The sequence below is a fragment of the Manis javanica genome, chromosome 11 (assembly GCF_040802235.1).
Source record: "Manis javanica isolate MJ-LG chromosome 11, MJ_LKY, whole genome shotgun sequence".
Taxonomy (NCBI): Eukaryota; Metazoa; Chordata; class Mammalia; order Pholidota; family Manidae; genus Manis; species Manis javanica.
The window spans coordinates 85,717,509-85,735,876 of record NC_133166.1 but is presented as its reverse complement, the minus strand read 5'-3'; the positions used below and the strand labels follow the sequence as shown (position 1 = coordinate 85,735,876).

At 42.4% G+C, this 18,368-nt stretch overlaps 1 protein-coding gene across 5 annotated transcripts in view; it reads left to right on the top strand.

The window, feature by feature from the left end:
• The window catches only part of ASTN1 (astrotactin 1), a 287,020-nt gene that overhangs the window by 73,349 nt on the left and 195,303 nt on the right, over positions 1-18,368 (top strand). The gene's annotated exons all lie outside the window — the stretch shown is intronic.

The window sequence follows — 18,368 nt, the reverse complement described above, 5'->3', positions numbered from 1 at the left end:
CTGCCTGTTGGGGTTTGGTCCAGGAGGTGCTAAGACTCCCTTGCAGTTCTAATTTCTAGATTTTTTTTATTTCTAATCTTGATCTTCTGACCCCAGGTGGTCATCACTGAGAGTGGTTCACCTGGGAGACTGTTGACAACTGAGGATTGGAGGAAGAGGCCCACAAAAAGCAAGGAAAAAAGAACTCTTCTACTGCTTTCCTGATATGTAAATGGGCCTTTGCAAGAGGGAAGTATTTTGTTCCAAGGGTTAGAAACCTAATGCCTAGGCACAGTTTTATCCAGGGAAAACCCAATTGCTGCATTTTCATTAATTTTTTACGTCACGCTTAGAACTCTCAATGTCCAATGCCTGCAAACGTTGTTTTTATTTTTAAGGATGAGATGAAGCATCTTTTCTCAGTGACACATGACCTGATTGGGAGAGAAAAGAACAATGCTTTTGGATCTTCAAATTTCCTACAGAAAGTGTAGAACATCCTTAGGGCCATCATCTCTTGATACGGAATGGTGTCAGAAAGAGGGTGATAGATGGCTAGTGTTGAGTTTATATGTAATGAGCAATGCATTTTATACAGTTCCCAGACAACCAAAAACATACGGCCCTGGACTCACATAATAAGGAAACTCTTCTGATCCATGGCCAGTTGCTGTCACCAGGTCACTAAACCTATTTCTCCAGATATAAAATGAGACTGTCTTGCCTCTCAGTACAAATGTAATAAAGTCTAGTAATGCAGCCATGAAAATAAGCACTGACCCCTAACCTGGGGGCTTCAGAAGTCAAGGCTAATGAGAAATGAGCAGTATACAAAAAATAAATTGGATTTCCTCCTCTTTGTCTCGGGTTTAATAGGAATTCGGGTGTGTTTTCCACAGAGAACATCTACATGTGCCTCATGCAGGCGGGATGGAGAAAAAAAAAAAGGAAACATCATACTCTGGTAAGCAGAAGGATGGGTAAAATTGTAAATGGGGACATGGCCAATGAAAATTTTATGGTCCTAAGAATTTTTAAGTCTCCTAGCCCGTCCTGGGGTTCTAGTGCCTTAGGTATCAGTCTGTAGTGGCAGCGCTCCCTCCAGTTCGTGGAGAGAGAGCATTGAAGGGAAGCCAGGAGTATTTAATACAAGGTCTGAGGTTATTCTTCTGGTTTGTATCAAAACCACCTCTCCGGAACCACTGAGGAGTGGGAGGGAAACCCATGCCATGTGGCTCCTTTGAAGGCATGAGAAGGCACATCCTGGCACTGAGACCGCCCTGCTTCTCATTTGCATTTTCCTCTGCAAAGTCTCCCTGCTGTATTATTTGTACGCATGTCCTTAGGACAGAAAGATCAGGGGGCCACTTCAGAGAAGCTTAAACTTCCAGCAGACTTTTACGAAAGTAACAAAAGTGGAAGAAACGGGATCTGTTTGTGAGTGAAAGCCTGATCCAAGTGAAACAGTCCTTGAGGAGGCATTGCTGAGGGGAAAGCAGCCTGAACTCATGCCAGCCCATCTATTGCTTTGACCTGGAGAGGAGCTGAGGCCCTGAGAAGCCTTTCCCTTCAAGGTGGTGGTGTCCCTGGTAACCCCCGTGGCCCCTGACTTTTGCACACTCATGGGTGAATTCATCCATTGCCACGGCGCCAGCTGACCGTAATTCTGGAAGGACCACGATGGAGAATTTGCCCATACGCTTCTGATGTGTCCACTTACATATCTATGGGATGCCCCGACTAGGAGGTCCAACGTGTAGTTCAGACCGAGCACTGGGCCCTCCACTCCCTCACCCCAATCTCCCCATCCTGGGTTTCGCCTGTGAGTGGGTGGCACAGGCCTCACACGGGCCTTTCAGGATCATCCACATGTCTTCCTTCTCCTTGTTCCCACATCCAAGCAGCAACTCCCTTTGTTAATTGCTCTTGTCCTTTTCTCTTTTGCCTTTTCCCTTCTCTCCTTTCCACTGGGCAAGCTCTTAATCCCTATTAAGGCAGCCCTTCCTTAGTTGATTCCCTGCCTTTGATCTTGGCTCTTGTGGTCTTTATATTCTGCAGCCACCTTTTTAAAAGCACAAATTAGATCCTGTCTTTCACTCCCTTTTGCCTGGAGAGTAAAGTTGAAATTCTTAAGCATGGAATACAGTGCCCTCTCCAACCTGGCCTCCATTGAGCTCCTCAGCTTCGTAAAGCCTGCCAAATGCTATCTTGACATTCTCGGAGGCAGCCTTGCTATTATTACATGGCTCCATCTCATAACCAAGAGCGTGGCCGGAGTGTCTTCCCCTTGCCACATGTACCTACCGGGATAACCACACTTGTCTTTAAACTCACTGCAGGTATCACCTCTCCTTTTAAACCTTCCTGATGCTCTCTCTGCAGGAACAATGGGCTGTTCGTTCCTCATGGCCTCATTCTACCCATGCATACCTCTTTCATGACCCCTTTGTTGCATTCCTAGTTGTTGTTTTTTCTAGAATGTAAAAAACATTCAAGCATGTAAGCTCCTTATGGGTGGTCTGATCCATATTTATAACCATTAGTATTTGGCATTAAGTAGGACTAAGTAAAATACTTTTTAAAGAAATGAACAAAAGAATGAACAAATGAATGCAAGTACACAGCCCACTAATGGCCTGATCAAGCAAGAGATCTTGGTTTTCCTTCTCCCCAGTTCATCTTTTCCCTACTCCGTGCTGCCCAGTGAGAAGACCCTGGCATTTGAAGTGGTACCACCAGGGCATTTTCTCCACAAAATTTATCTTGTTTTCAAGCTGAAATGTTAGAATGCACAAGCTAACTGGAAATAAATGAGGACGGGGCTTCAATTTCTAGAGTTTCTTATCTTTCTCTTGTGGCTCTGTTATATTTTAATTGCCTGAGAGAAAATACAGACAGGAAGGATGCATAGATATATTTAGTGCCCACTGTACACTCCATACATGGCCTTGTTTAATGCTAACCCAGCCTGTAAAGGGTGTATTATTGTCTGCGTCTTACAAATGAAGACACAGAAGCTCCGAGGTTATGTAACTTGGCTGGGATCATATGACTAGCAAATGTCAGAGTTGGGAGTCTAACCACGTCTTTCTGATTCTCCAGTCCATTCTCTTTCCCCTTCGCTACACTTCCTCCCTAGGGAAACAGAACAGAATTAAGGACATAAAATCTCAAGAAGTTGCACTAAAAGATGTTCCTCTGTGCCTCCAATAACAAATTGGACTGAAGAGGCAGGAACTGTGAACCCTAACTCTAATCCTGTTGCATCGTGTGATTTTGAGAAAGTCAATTAACCTCTTATTTTCCATCTCTTTGTGTTTGCAAATATGTGCACACTACACAGACTTTCCTCATCAATTAATCAACTAATGAATAAATGAGTCTGTCACTGGCTACAGAAATGCCTTTGGTGCAATTACCAACCATAAACGTGACCTTATTTCTCCAAGTAACTAGTATTGGTCTAAAGGAGATAAGACAGCTGGTGAAAAACAAGCAGTGGGTAAAAAAAATTGATGCCTATTTTATTTAAGTTTATATAAGGTCTTTTTGACATAGTGCCTTTATTTTTTAATATCTGGTGAAAGGGCAAAAAAATAATGGAGAGATGAAGAGACGCTTAGGAGAAGAGGAAGGACAGCAGGAGTGTGGCTGTTGAACAATTTACGTGCCAAATTGATTTTTTTTCCCTTGGTCTAATAACTCCAAGGTAGAAATAGACATTTTTTTTTGCTTGAGCGTTAAACACATAACATTCACATAATTCATTGAACTTCAACAGTTACTGGCTGTTGACAGTAACTTGAATTTTGACAGTGTAGTGTCTAAAATTGAATATACTGGACAGAGAAATAGAGAAAATATTCTAAGTAGAAGTATCATAGAATATAAAACCATAGTATTTTCAGTTTTTTTTCTGGATTTTGAGAGGCAGTATAACAGAAAGAGCCTCAGTGGGAGATTTTTTTCCTCTGGATTTTTTATGAGCCAATGTTCTGTGTGACCTTGGGCAAAAAACTTAACTCTCTAGGCTTTTGTTCTGTTTTAAAGGGGGTGTGTGGCGTTTATGCTGTGGAAGGACTGGGCTTCTGTAAAAGGAGGACATTATCGCTAAGTTCCTTTGTAGTGTCTTTGTGCTTAGCCTTATGATCACTGGGATACTCCAGCCGTCTTCGGTCTCCAGCCGTCTTCGGAGCACAGCTGATGATGTGGCAACAGCGAAGCAGGAAAAGCCAAATGTTTGAGGGCCCAGAGAATGGAAAACAGTGGGGAAATGGTGGCTGGGTCTTTGCCATAAAATCATGGCACTTCTTTCACAAAGAACCCTGAATAAAGAGATTTTAAATTGGAAGGGAGAATTAACCCCAACTTCTAGAGGCTACATTCCTAAAAGATGAAATTCCTTGGGACATTTTTATAGTAACCCCCTTAATTAAGTTCCATGAAGGGCTGAGAGACGCCAAACCTGGCCCCAACACTTGGCCCTACAAATTGCCCCACACCCTGTGCTGCTATTCTTCTGGCACTTGGGAAAGACACGAACCCCTTCACCAAGGATCTGTCATTTTTTATAGTCAGAATTCCCCTCCCAGATGTTTAATCCACTCTTCCCTTGTTTTATAAAAAGTGCAACCTTTGTACACCTAATATGATTGAGTCCTGGTTTAATTTCCTGAATCTTTGTGTTGCTTTTTCTTCCTGGATCTCTTGTCAATGCTGCCAGTTTCTTTGTCCCTGCAGGTGCAGACAAATTAGCATAAAGAGGAAGATGCAGAATTGGAGAACAGCAAATTTGATTTCAAAAGCCATTTCAGATTGAGGTCCATTTGGTGGCATTAGGAGCAAGGCTCATAAACTAACCAGGTTTTTCCTACTCAAATTGATATATTTTTTTTTTTTTTACGTGACAGTATCCCTTTAGAAGTAGAAAATTATATAAAATTCTGATTTTAGCTGTCAGGTACAATGCTTTCTTTGTTTCCTCTCTTATTATTGCTGACTGTTAAGTTGTGTGGGACGGCAAAGGAAATTCTTTTCTTTTATATAAAGAAGAATGCATTGCCTTTCCAAAGTCATTATCTGCCTGTGTGTTTTACAACCTTACAGACCTAGGGAACTCTGATTTGACGTTTGTGCTATCATAACTCCCATTTTGCAGATGGGAAAAAAAATTACAGATTTCAAGGGCCATACCTAGACTTCTGAATATGCACAATTGTGAAGAAAACTGGGTCCAGTTTACTCTCTCACTGTCTAACCACTTTTAAATGACTTTTTCTCCTAAAGAGTGATATATATTTACCTTTTGTTCGGGAGTGGGGAAAGAATTCTGTCAGCTGTGACTCACCATCAAAGAAGACGCGTGCTCGGGACCGTGATCAAGGCCATCCCATGACAGGCCTGAGTTCATAATTCTCTGAGCATTCCCATCTTCTGAAGGGCGTTCACATCTCAGTGGTTGATTGCAAAACACAGTGACCTGCTCAGGTTACTCCTGGTGGGAATCCTTGTTAGGACACACACGTGTCCACAGGAGGCAGTTACCTTGCAGGAATGATGGAACGGGCCCCGTGCTCCTGCCAGGCCTCGAGGCGGCCAGACCTGGATCTAGGATGGTTCTCGGGGCCCTGCTAGGGGCTTGGGTCCATTCCCTGTGCTGTCCTGTGGTGACCTGCCTCTTCTGTGGCCCAGAGTGCTCCTTGTCTTCCCCCTGCCATCTTGCCTACTGTTTCTCTCTATGCCCTATGGCTTTTCTCTACCTCAGAGCTTTGCTTACTCATGTGTTTTTTTTTTCCCCGTATTTCTTCCTCTCTCCAGCTTGAAGTAGCCCTTATGGCCCGGACTCCCCATCTATGCTTTTACTAGGCATCTCTCTGAGCTCTGCTTCTGCTGACTTATGCCTGGTTTGTTCTGTATTTCCTATTTCAGATTCCTAAGGAGAATCTGATTAGCTCATCTTTTTGTGCCGAGCTGTGTCATGGGTCACTGCCTAGTCTGTAGGCGGGCTGCCCTTCACTGTGGTGCCCACTCTGAGAGGGTCAGGTGGAGGGAAGGGGTTGGGGAGGAGGGGCAGCTGCCCCTAGAAAGAGCTGTGGGCAAATAGTAAGAGTGGCATGCGCTGGCCTCCCCATCTCTTCATAAACCTTCCTGCCACTGTTCCTCACCCTGGAGTCATCTGGCAGCCTATGAGAAATGACTGAAAATTAAGTTCTGGGAGCTAAATATTTTTAAGGTCATAAAAGGAAAATCATTAAAGTGACTGTAGCTACCAAAGACTATGTTAAGAGCTTTACATTTATTATTTTGCTTCCTGCTTTCAACATTTGATAACGTGGACACTATAATCCTTACTGGACTTAAATAACCTGTTCAAAACAAACCAGTATTTAGTAAAAATCTGGTCTGACTCCCAGATCATGCCCAGTTGTACTCCTTTCACAGGTAACTGGGTATCTTTAGCATTTTCCTCACCTGCATCAAATTGAGCAGCTGTGAAATAAGTCCATTGGTATTGGAGTCACAATGGGAGCCATCCTAAGCTGGTGCCCAGATGGATGGGAGCAGCATGGTAAGGTTAGGGAGACGCTGCACCCTGAATCAGGATCCCTGCTGTCTGTGCTGTGGAGCTGCAGCGCCTCCTTCAGGCCTTTCCCCCAGCAGATGTGAACGCGCCATGTAGAAGCCTTCTGTGACGTGTATTATCATGGCTCCGTCATTTATATGACAGATATGCACACCTGCAGGCTTAATTGCTTCAATTTTCTCGAGTCCCTGATAGGTTTATGGCCTGCCTCAATTCCAGTAAAGCTGAAGCAATCTAGATTGGATGAAAAAGTGTCTTACTCCGATCAATCTCTTGAACAGACCCAGACTCCACTGCTGATGACAGACTTTCTCTCTAGACAGGATAATTAAAGAGGCAGAGACAGCTACTTTTTAAAGTCCCTTCATCTTGGTTTCATCATCTATAACACAATCTTAGAAACTCTGGGCAGGAGACATCTTTTCTTCTCCCATCCACCCCGCAAATGACTGGCCATCCTGGCAAAAACTGTATTTCCTTTCCATTCATTTCATTCCAGATGCCAGGCAGCCCAGGGTTCCTGGTTTGCTCCTGTGAGGTTAGTGGATGTAGTGAGGGATTTCTCTTGCAGTTTAGGGATCCCTCACCTTGACTGAAAGGTTTGCCCAGAAGAAAGAAAAGCCATCTTTATGCTAGAAGCTCTTTTCCCACCAAATCCAGGTCTGGCTCTTTGTGAAGAACCAAAGATAACACAAAATGGGATAGCAATTATCCCTTAAATGGTCTAGGAAACTTCTAGCAAAGAAAGTAAAGCTATTTAGCATATGTTTTCTATCAATGGAACATTTTAAATATCAAGTTTTTTAAAAAAGCAAAGATTTCGAAAACTAATAGATTATTAAATGACTGTAAAATAATGTGTGCTAAACAGAAATAAATTGACTAAAAATAGATTTTTATAACAATCAGGGGTGCAAGAGATCTTTACAAGATATTAAGAAAAGGTGCCAGTCAAAAAATCCTCAAATTCTTTCATTATTATGGAGGAGAAATATGAGAAAAGTAACTGATGGAATGACTTTTCTTGGTTTTTACTGAAGCGTTTGTAAAACTTCAACAAACATGTTACTTCCTGAAATTTAGGAACTTAAACAACTCAGAGTGAGTACTAAGAATACCCCAAACCTGGTAATAAAAAAAGTATTGGTGCTGCATAAGATAAGCCCATGCATCCTGTAGAATTTCAGAGATGAAATTAGGGAAAATAGTGTCATCGTATCTAGTTCAACCTGACCTGGTGAATCATCCCTGTTTGTAAGGACTCTGAGCCCTTCCTGGGGCAGACTACTGAAGTCACTACAATGGATGAGCTCTTTAAATACTTTAGTATGTGTTGAGCCTAGCGTGAGTATAAGGGGTGGGAACAGGGGTGATGAGCATGGTGATAGTGGGAGTCTGTAAAAGGAAATCAAATCTAAATGTCCACTGTCCCATTGGGGTGTACCACCCATGGATCAAGGGATCAGATTTTCAAGAAGCTTTGCTAGGTTCTACCTTTAAAATCTATTTTTTTAAAAAGAAATGCTAAGTTACCACCATATTTGTTGATCATGGAACCAGAGTTATGAAATCAGTATAATTAATAGTCTTTATACATGATTTAGGTGCTACTAAACTTTAGATACTAGAAAGTTAAGCTGATGAGACAGACTGCAAGAAGATCATTAGAACTTATGTCAGAGAATGGAAGAGAGGGGAGATGACTTTCCTGGCATCGACTTCAAGTTAATGCCCTCCCTGATACAGGGTCTAGCAATAGTTATAAAAAAAAAAGACTCTGGGTCATGTCATTAATGATTCAAAGATAACCCAGAGCTCATTAAAATCATTCTCTGAAAACATTGACCCAATATGCTGTTTCTGCCTACAGAAGGGGAACAAAATGTCATGAAGGGCATGGGAAACACTACAGTATTCTACACTTGCTTAGGACCATTTTGATTTCTTACCAGGAATAAAATAAGTCATTCTTGTCACTAATTTTTAATGATCATATTAGTATTAATAATAACTATAACACCTATTTCTCATAATTTGAATTTTCTCATAATTTCCATGTGCATTTTTATTTTAATAGCCCTGTGAAGTAGACGTTTAATAGCCCTGTTTTCTGGAAGATAGAGAAACGGAGGCATCAAGATTTCAGAGATAATAGGTGCAGGAGCCTTGTCTCAGATTTAGCTTTTCTAATATTTGAATCCTTCCTATTTCTGCTATGCTACATTACTCCACTCTAGGGAATGTATTTAATGGACCCCAAGAAAGTGCACAGAAAGGCAGCTATAATGGCCAGTAGGAAATGGGTGTGGCTCTACAAAGGCAGAATAAAAAGCCTGACACATACTAGACACAACAGCCAAATATGGATGAAAGAAGTATGAATGAGTCTGCTGATACAAAGGCACAGAATAAGAAAAGAATGTGAGCCATATTTCTCACATAGAGTATATGTGACCTTGTTCACCAAATACTGCACTGCTAGAATTCAAAGCTCTATTTGAAACCTAAGGAAGGTGAGTTTAGGGCAAATGAAAGGAAGTACCACTTCAGCCAGATGCTATTAGTTGTAGGGAACTTACTTCTCAAAGTGTGGTGCAGTCAGAAATATAGATGTAAATAAGACAAAAAAGATACTGAAAATTTCATGAATGAAAAAGACATCATTGCAAAGAGGCTGGGATTGACCTCAGCTTGAAGACTGGTGTCAGAGAGGATACGTGCCCCTGGATACAGCTCTGTGACTCTTTGGCCACTGAATGAGGACTGGATGGAGAAGCTGTTCGCTGTCCCTAACTCTCTGTCTTTGCATCCTGACTCCAGTATTGTAACAACTCATTCCTGTTACCATCTCATGCGTTCACGGTCTGCTGGCTTGATTATGAAAATTATGCTGTAGTCCTTTGGAGAGTGCTCTTAACAACATCAGAAGCAAAGAGCCTAGCACTTTCTTCATTTTTGCAAAACTCAGTTAACACTGCTTTAGTTACAGCCTCTAATTAATGGGCCAGTGCTACTAGGTAGGGAATGGAACTATCAACCCCATTTCCACCTGTTCATTTCCAGGTCTGTGGTACTGTAGGGTATGCTATGACCAGCTAAGAAGGCAAACTAACCATGGCAGGTCATCTTGCAGTGGAAATATGTGTGGAGCATTGTTGAAAATTAAAAATTAACCCCCACAGGAAGTGTCATGTCAGTTAGAATATGAGAATAGTAACAAGGATATGGCAGAAAGTCAGGAGAAATGGGGCAAGGAACACAAGAGAGGAGCTTAGACAAAGGGGCGGCCTGCCCAGTTTCAGGCTCCCCAGCTATTGGTGAAGTAGGTTGGTTAGAAATTGTATTTTTATAATACATGTATTATAGTAGTTTACGGTGGCCCATTGCAAAGAGCTAGGAAAGTATGGTGCTTCAGAACCCAGACTCAGAGCTAGACATCCTGTTTGCAGCCTCCTCCACGTGGTAAGTATGTGATGCAGGGAAATTACTTAGATGTTCTGTTTCTCAGCCCTCTCATGTGTAATTAGTATCTACCTCGTACAATAGCTGTGAGGGTGAAATGAATTAATATATTCAAAAACCCTTAGATAGTGCCTGTCTTACAGTAAATACTTCGTAAACATTAGCCATTATTCTGAACTTGATCGATAGCATCGGTCTGAAGGCTGATGTGTGTACATGCAGCCATACAATGCCTTCCTACTCTTCACTGAGGTCAAAAGAAGAGCATATATGGACAGATTATCGGGTTTTCATTCGTGGGTTCCCACTCCCCATTCTCATGACCTTGGCAGACGACACCAAGGACATTATCTTATTATTATGATGTTTCTGCAGCCTCTTCCTTGGTCAGGGTGCAAAAGGTGAAGGCAGTTTGTTGGCCAATAACCCCTCCCTGGATCTGATACTAACTGGCCAGTGAACAGAGCGAGGCTCCTGGAAGAGTGTGTTCCTTTCCTGGAGTCACAAATACGGCGAGTTCACTAACGTCTTGGTGCCTCACTGTCCTTCTCCTGGGATAATAATAGTTCTACCTTACAGGCTGTCAGGTAGTGTAAGGACAGTGTATATGTCTAGCCCATTACCTACCATGACCTGAGTGCTCAGTACAAGTTAGCTTTCAGGAAAAATTATAATAATTATCAGTTGTCCTACTTTATTCTTGTCATATTTAGCCTGATGATCATATCATCCAGCACTTTATGAACGCTAAGCCTGTGCAGAGCATGAATTCAAGCTCTTGTATGTGGAGGTCAGAAAAAGAGGAAAACATCCCTAGTGCCCTGGGGTATATATGATAATAAACACACAGACTCCGACACACGCCACAGAGCAGTGGCCAGCGCCGACAAGGGGAAGGACAGTAGACTTGCGGGGTGGTGCCACTGATGAATGCAAAGTGGTGGGCAGGCGTCCCCTGTTCCCTAAAGCCCATCCTTTGTAAAGAACACCAGGCTCCTATTTTTGGTCAGCGCCCAAATGTGTGCCTTGTGTAGAGGGCCTGTAGGGGACAATGGGCTTTAAATTAGTGCAGAATAGAGAGAGGGCTAAAATCAAAGAAAGAGAAGAAAGGTGGAAAGACCTTAGTTCGCAGCTGGTCATGTCAGCTGTTCCCAGCTGAGCAGCAACATATTTTAGCAATCAAGTGACCTTGTAAATTATTATCCTTTTAAATCATTATCATTCACCCAGCAGGGACTAGACGGCTAGATCACCATTTCTATGGTGATATCTGTCAGGTCATTTGGAGGTCATGTCGACCCCTTTGGTAATGAGCACTTACACCAATTAGCCTGTAGAGATGGGCCCAAGGCAGAGTCCACACCAGTGACTGGGAGAGAGGAAGAGGCAGCTCTGATTCCCAGGAAGTCTGTTACTGGGAAGTCATGTAAGATTGCCATGTGATTTGTGTACTAGTGTGAATTGGCTAATAACTCAATTTCATTCCGGTGTCTACAAGCCTAAACTTCAAACTCTGACAGTGTTTACTATTGATGTATGTCTTCAGTATATTTAATTCATTAAGCTGAAAGACAAGCACAGTGGTTCATGATTTCTCAGTACTTATTTATACATCACTTTGGAAGACAGCACAGTTTGGTAGAAAGAGCACTGTGCTAGGAGTCAGAAGGTTGGATTTGACCGTTATCTCCATCTATTTAGCTCTGGCCCTTGAGATTGTCACTTAAACCCTCTTTGGTCTTGTGATTCAGATTTTGTAAACCTACCATACAGGACTGATGAATGAAAAGGGAAGGGGGCCTGTGAGAAAGGTTTTTGCAAGTTGTAACAGTGCTTATAAGAAGGAATTTTTAAAAGATTAGAATATATTTTAGACTTTAATTTCTTTTACGAATTCTATACTTGGGACTTCACTTGCAAAGAGAAGAGATTTCAATTTTGGACCTTAACTTCTTTGGATCTTATAAGAACAAGAGGATTTAATTCATTTTCATTTTCCAGCATTTAATATTATATGCAATGGTAATCAAATGCAGCATCTATTGCTCTAATTGTTAACAGGTTTTCAAAAATGGATGCATATATCTTTGTGCAACACATCTGATTTTTCCCTCCCTTGGTTCCATTTTCATAATTACTGAAATAGAACATTTATTTTAAAATAAACATTTTTCCTTGGGAAGTCTCTTTTAAAAAGGGAGTTTTTCATGTGCTTGAGTCTTTATAGAATTCCCACTCTCTCCCCTTTCTCAGGCTGAATAACACAACAGAGATACATTAAGGTTATTACCACTTCTCATCTTTTACTTTGTAGGAAATGTAAGGTTCAACCCTGAGGAAGGCAATTACAGACCATAGAAAGATAGAAAAGAAACCCAGAGAATTTTAGAGTGAAAGAGAGGCTTTAGAAGTCACATTGACCCTTGCCTCCCCCTTTCCCATAGGAGGAAATGGTTTAGAGAGGAGCCTAGACAAAGGACTGGCCCTCCCAGTTTCAGGCTCCCCAGCTATGTTCATGCAAGAAGGCAATATCATGTCTGCAAGGTGAGCTCACAAGTCTGTAGCAATGAGGTGGAAAGCTTTGTGCCCCAGGATGAAGATGATAAAGGAAGGTTCCACTTGAGAACAGTACCTCTTGGCATTTATGATAACAAGCCCTTACACAGATTAGTCTGCAGAAAAGGACTCAGTTTACCACTGAAGGAAGCTGAGCTGTTATTTTACCACCACTTCCAACTGGTCTTTCTCTCTTTCTTGACCACAGTTACCATTCCCATGTCCCTCTGGAAGGACCTGCCTGTTTTTAATCTATGAGTATATTGCTGAATGCTTGATAGCAAGCTCCCTGGAGCTAGCTTTGCATGGGCATGGACAGCATGGCATCCCGCAGTGAAAGCCCCTGTGGCTGGATATGAAAGCAAAAACAGTGTAGAGTTTTATCAGAGATATCTAAGAAGTGCTCAATTTGCTAATGAGCATTAGGAAGTGAACCAGTATGACTCAGGTCCCTCTCTGGGACTGAGCTGATCTGGACTTGTGGTTCCTGGATAAGAAGATACGAAGACTCTTAGGTACCATTTGTTTAACTCTGTCAAGAATTATTGCTCAATTTTAGAATTTATTTGAGTGATACTAATAATGACAACAGAGTGTTAATAATGACAATGATGGTAGTGATGCTGATTGGTGTTGATCATATGCCAGATACTGCTAAATACTTGACATCTGATATCCTGGGGTTGCTATTTGCAAAGTGAGAGAATGGGAATGGAAATAGTAGAAAGAAGCAGTGCCCTTGAAACCAGGAGGTCTGGGATTTTTTTCTCCCTAATTTTAGTATTTACAAATTAGGTGAACTTGGCAAGTGGGTTGCTTTATCTAGGACTCATTATCAGTAAAATGGGAGCATAAATACCTACATTGAAAGTGTCATTGAGGATTAAGTTAGCTTGTGAATGTTGAAAGGAATTTTTAGCACAGCCAGTGCATAGTAGGCTCATTATTACTTGCTGAGTTGAATCATAGATGATAAGAACTGAAATACAAGTGGATGAGCATTAGAAACAGAGATGGATCAAGACAGTTTAGGACAGGCAACGCGCTGTTCTCCTTTTGTAAGTCATTTGCAGGTGATACTTTGTCAAATATCATTTTCTTTCCCTATCCACGTTATAAGGTGAGAGCCATCAAGGGAACCTCACTAAAAGAGTTCAGGATCAGAGAATTATACCAAATACTAAGCTCTTTGTTAATGAAAGACCCGAGTACAGAGAGAGGATTCGGAATGAACAGAGCTCTTACTGGATCTAATGGGCAGTTTCCCGGCAATCACCCTCACCCAGCTCCCTGTTTTCTGAAACCCGGGCGTCCACATTGCTTCCAAGGCCACACTGTGGGCAAGTGGCCCCCAAGGACTTGCAAAGCTTAAATCAGAATTCCAGTCATGAAACCACAGACTTCAAAATGACTTATTCTCATTACAATGTATGAAATGATCCGTAAATACATATTTTAACATTACCGAGTTTAAATATTATTACACTTCTTATTTGATGTCAGATTTTGTTAAATGCGTGCTGTTATCTCAATTTACAAAGGTCAGTAGGGTGGCAGTGCAGAATAGAACTAGATATATTTAAAATTTTTCTTAGCAGTACATCTGTGGCTCAGATAACCCTGCCTTTTTCAAAGAGCTTGGGGCTTTTTTTTCTCCCTTTAAATGAGACTTTAATGAGTATCATGTGGATAAACTCTTTGCAGAGGATTGAAAAGATCCAGAGAAACACTGTAGTAGGAACAAGCAAACCATTTTGGATGAAATCATAAGCCATCTGAATGCCTCCTCATCTCTCTGGTTGTGTCAGAGCCCTTTGGCTGCATTTTTCCCCACAGGAATGTTTTCATCTCCATGGCTAGGTAAACAGAATGTTCGTGTAGTTGCTCGATTGCTATTCATGCCAGCACAGAGTAGCTTAGATGACCTACTTCCAGCAGCATCCATAGAAAGCTCTGCTGCTTTGCATCAAGTCTGATTTAAAAAGCCACCCTCTGCTTCCCACAGCTCCTGTTCCTTCCCACCCCCAGAAACAGCATGCTGTGGACTCTCAAGAGTCCTTATTTCTTTCTCTCCGTACTCCTGCTTCTGTGTTTGGTTCATTTTAGTCCATCTTAGACCCCTTCTGGAAAAAGAGAGGTGGGTGGGTGGCTTTAATGGAAGTTAACATTTCTGATTTTTAGAATATAGCTCTCTAAAGGGATCTCAGTAGGGCCACAAGAGAGAGAGATTGGGTGAAGTTTTGTTTTTAGACCTGTCTGCATAAACATAAAAGGTAAATAACTCATTGGAAGCCATTTAGAGGCATCAATATATGGATGATTCTTTCTTCCTGGGGACCGCTGATTGTAGTGTTCATAGGTCACTATCATGAGTTTCAGTGCAGCCAATCTTTATTTTGTAAGTTGACAGGTTGGGCTGAGCTTGTAGCATTCCAGACTCCACGAGGAGAGTCTGATTTGAAATAGTCCCAACTTTATCCAGTTGGCATGCAAAAAATATACTCAGCCTGTATCTGACTTGTTGTCTAACAAGAGCCAGGTGTCACGTGTGGTTTTGTGTGACTGAATACCGTGATTAGAGCTGGGGAGTCCTTAGAGACCTAGTCCCACATCTCAAGATGAGAAAAGTGAGCTCCAGGGAGATTAGAGCAGCCTCATTCTCCAGGTCCCTGTCCAGGGCTCCCTAACCTGCTGATCCATTTCTCATCACTGGATCACTAATGCTTTAAGGCACTCTTGTTTTTAATTTTGAGAGCAAATGTCACCGAGCAGAGGAAATAGAAATTCAATTATTCTTCTCTTTGTTCCAAGTGGATGTTTCTATTCCAAGTCTCAGCAAGTCAGGAATGTTCTAGCTACTTGAAAAAGGAACCTCCTATACTTCTGTTAGGTGAGTGATTCTTGAAATTTTAAGCCATTTTGCTCCGGAGCTTTTGCTCACAGGGCTCTGTGGCCATTGCTCAGCCCTGTTTGGAGGCAAAGGAGCAATCACGAGATGATAAGGCAGACAGTGCATTGAACAGAGGAAGCCCTAGTGAGAGTTCCGTTCTCTCCATTCAGTGGGACTCTGAACATCTTCACAAAAGAATTTCCTGGCTCTGCTGTCTTGCATTGTTGTTCATGCAGTCAGGCCTATATAGGCATAAACTCCAAGCTAATCATTGGTGCTCCTGGCATCTGTCCTGGTTGATTTCAGACCCAGCAGGGCACCTTATTTTGTGTGGTGCTCACTCTGGAATGTGGGATTGTATCCCTTCAGAACTCCATGCCAGATGGGCCTGGTGGTGCAAGAGCCAGCTTAGCCCAAGGAATGTCATTTCTCTGGTTGGTCTCCTTTGCTCACTTCTCTTGACTTTGTCCTGTCTTTTCGCATCCTTGTTTGTGTTTCATCTGTCCCTCATCCTCCTTCACAGATGGCCAGGACATTAATGTGCTGCTGTCATTATGTCTATGGAACAAGTTGGGGTCTTCAGAGGCTGCCATTCCAGAGACATTAAAGACGGGTCACATTGATACCAGGGTAAAGATCTTCAGGATAATTAGTGATCCTGTGCTGTTATTAACCCTTGACTTAAGCACATTAGTTTCTAACAAAGGTGTTGAAAGTTAATGCCACTGTTAATAGTCTCAGGTGGAAGACCATAATGAAACCATGTGGGGAGCTAGACCTACCATCAATATCTTTCCAAGTCTGAAACTTGGAAAAGAATTTCAGAGGTGGGAGTTGGGGGAAGGGAAGCAAAAAAGAATGGAAGAAAAAGAGGAATTTGATCACTGGCCTTTTGGTAAACTTAATGATAGTCACTGATGGACAAGATGTGTTTGTTATTCTTAGTGTTGGACAGTTGGCTTATCACTACCAAAGATCTGAGCTTCATCTTCGTCACATACGGAAACAGAATGATAGCTGAGCCAGCATAGTGGGGAGGGGTGACTAGATCCTGTTTTTAGAGATGTTCCCTTTTCCTCAAAAGTCTTTTGTAAAGAATATAAAGCTTTCACAATACTACACTTCATAGAATTCAAAAACAACCCAGCAAAATTGATAACCCATAGCTTACCCCTTCCAGTTCCCTAACAGCAGGGAATTCTTTGGTAGTGCATTTTATTTGTCTTCCAGTTGATCCAGTTCCTTTCTAACTCTGCCCCAGGGAATCCCTGAGAAGCCCTATTCGATTTGGTTTAGAGGAAGGAGTTCTAAGATTAACAGCAAATTTGAAAATCCTGATCTAAGCAAGGTCTTCTAATAGTAATGGCCATCGGGGAGTATTATCATCAACCTTGAAGGACAGCTGGGTCAATTCATCAGGTGCCCTCCACACGAGGCCAAGAATGGATAAATTAATTCTTCCTCCTGGCATGGCCTCACCATCTGAGCAACCTCATTATGACCCGGCTGGACTCAGCTTGAAAGCCCACCTTGTCCAGAATACCAGGACTGCTTTCAGCCACTCTCATTCCTTTAGTTAATTAAAGCATCATTGAGAATTGCCATGGTTCAGATCCACATTGGACTTTAAAATGCCCAGTTCTTTGAAAAAAGGCATCATGGATTTGGTCCTCTATGATGTTATCTCTTGGGGAAATTTTGGTCCTGACTCAGTGTGTTGTCTTAGCAGCTCAGTGTGGGGATTGTCAGCATGAGGGATGCCTAACAAAGGACCAGACACTTGGGTGGTATGAAGAGGTTTTAACACCCTGAAAATGCATTTATGTAGCAAGGTTTGGTATCCTAAGCTAGCCCCACAAATAGTGCTACAGGCTCCCCGCATACAAGCTAACATTAGAACGATGACAAGGACTAATTGAAAAGTGATTTCATCTCACTCTCCATCTCTCTGCCTTTCCCCATCCCAGATTATTCTCTGGCATGACTCTCCCTGGCCCAAAGTCCCATAATCCTTGTTGCCTATGGGTGCAGAAGCTTCAAGGTTTCTTTCTTAGAAACCACATACCTGCATCAGCATGAATGAGAACCTTTCTCAGCAGCCTGAGTTCCTGTCTGAAGAAGCCCTGGCTCCTGAAGGCTCTGATCAAATCATCCCAAACTGGTCCCCCCCTGCTTGGGACAATGAAATGATTGTCTCTAGGTGGCCATGAGAAGCACACCCTTTTGGATTTAAAATCATGGATGTGAAGTTACAAAAGGATCTTGAAACTCATGTTTGCAGCTCCTTCTTACGCAGATGAGAAGACTCAAAGCGAGGCATCTCATACCAGGTTACTGGAGACTTAGGTCTTCTCAGCTCCAGTTCAGTATTCTGGTCCCTGCAAACTATAGGATGAGAGTCACAGTGAGACTGTGATGGAGTCCCATCTGTCTTCTACTCTCTTTCTGCATTCTTAATCTTTCTAAACCGTGGCTCTCTTGGCTGTTCTGGTTAATAAAACCATAGGTGACTTTCCGTTAGCTTTGAACTTCTCCAGCTGGCATTGGTAGCTTTCACAGTTGACATCAATCTGCGTTTTTAGCCTCCACCCTCCACCCCTCCTCTCCCTAGCCTCACCCTGCAGGGTAGCCAGACCTCCTGCCGTCCTGCGAACGCACATCAGCCAGCTGTTCTTTTGTACATGATGCTCTCTTCATCTGGAATTGCCTCCCAACATTTCTCCCCATTTTCTCCCCTCCCATGGGTTTTCATGCCCAGCCAAATTCCACCCTGTCACTCAGCATGCTATTGCCATTTAGAGTACTTCTGCATGGCCACATCTTCAGTTTCTGATTAGATCAAAAGCTCCTTGTGAGCAGGGGCCACGTGCCCCAGTTCGCTGAATAGGGCACAGACAG